Raw genomic sequence first — 1,590 nt, forward strand, 5'->3', positions numbered from 1 at the left:
TAAAATAAATTCCACATCACTTCATCTGTTATAGTGAATAACAAATGAGAGGCAATGTTTCAAGAGGGCACCAGAAACCCTTTCCATCAATCATAAAATGGCAGAAAGGGAAAGTATCTTCAACCACCCAAGCCTTTGGTTATTTTTTCTTTTGATCTCTGTTCTCTCAGGCACATCAGCCTGCTGCTTCCAGAATGGGCTCTGCCTTCAGAGTTTGTGCTGGTTAGGATGCCAGTCTACCAGCTGCCTTAACGATGTAATGGGGTCCCTCACTTAGCTGAGGAACCTGGACAAGTCTTCTTTGATTTCAGCTTCATCTCAAGGCCCAAGGGTGTTTTCTTTAAAGAGCTGCAAGGGAATAAGGTAGAAAGGGCAGAGACAGGAGATGGAAACCAGCAGAAGAGCCAAGAGTATGGTCCCCACAGCACTAATGGATTGCAGGCCTCAGAAGGCTGAAAATGCAAAAAGCAGTGTGACTCTCCATCCCCCCCCCCCCCCACCCCACACACATAGCTGTGGGAAGTACAGGCCTTCAGTTTCTTCTGTAACATGGGCCACAGTGCAAAAATCTGGACAGGAAATGTCACCATGATGGAGGGGCATGCAAGGACCGGGGAAGAAGTGAGGCCAGGCAGACAGAAGCGAAGATGGCCATGCTGGATACAATGGCGGCCTTGGCCCCACAGTCAAAGAAGATGAGGTGGCCCAACAGCATGAAGACTGGCATGGCATAGATGGTGTCAGTGCTAATGGACTATCAGGGTCTTCAGCCCTGGTGAAAAACCATAAGTGAAAGTAATGAAGACCCAGGCACCCCACAGGTCAGCCCACTGGGTCTGTCCTCTCTTCTTCCACCCTTGGCCCCCATCAATGAAATCCAACAAAACATAACCAATCAATGAAGATGTCAGGCCAGTTCTAAAAAGCCAGTGTGTGGGGGGGGCGGTCCAGAAGACCCTGGTCCATATACCACCAAATGACCATGAAACACTGACACTGCCCAGCTGTTGTATCACCACACTGGACCCGAGGACCACAGCCCGAAATTGGTATTTGTGGGCACAGAGGTTCCTCTGGAGCTTTTCCAGGAACCACAGGTCCACGTAGTTATCAGGGAAGGCCTGTGCCCATCCAAGACCTTCTGCCACCTGGCACCCTTGGTGCTAGTTACAGGTTGGGCACATATCATCTTAAACTCAGGCCAGTCCACTCTCCCTCCAAGAAGTCCATGTGGTTCTCATTCTTTGTGAAATTTTGAAATGAGACGTCTCTGGAAATTCCACGCTGTTCTCTACTAGACTTTCCTTGTTTTCAAAGGCAGCAATCCAGGGTAGGCTGCAATAGATGAGTTTGTTTTCTGAGGCAGGACAGCACAAATTCCTGCCCCTGTAGGGATAAGTGGCCCGGGTGGTTGGCCATCAATTGCCTACTGGCTTCTGCTTCTAGGGTCACGGACTCCTTCGAACTTGTGATCCTCCTGCCTCAGTCTCCCAAGTAGTTAGGATTACAAGCCTGCACCACTGGGCTTGACTCCTTCTGATATTTCTTCTAAGAATACATTTTAAAGAATGCATGCTAATTTTCTGAGAT

The 1,590-nt window shown here is 48.9% G+C and overlaps 1 pseudogene; it reads right to left on the reverse strand.

Moving 5' to 3' along the window:
- Positions 1-273: 273 nt before the first annotated feature.
- Positions 274-1,189, reverse strand: LOC101966320 (phosphatidylinositol N-acetylglucosaminyltransferase subunit C-like; annotated as a pseudogene).
- Between the last annotated feature and the right edge of the window lie 401 nt (positions 1,190-1,590).

Source organism: Ictidomys tridecemlineatus, chromosome 9, assembly GCF_052094955.1.
Source record: "Ictidomys tridecemlineatus isolate mIctTri1 chromosome 9, mIctTri1.hap1, whole genome shotgun sequence".
NCBI lineage: Eukaryota > Metazoa > Chordata > Mammalia > Rodentia > Sciuridae > Ictidomys > Ictidomys tridecemlineatus.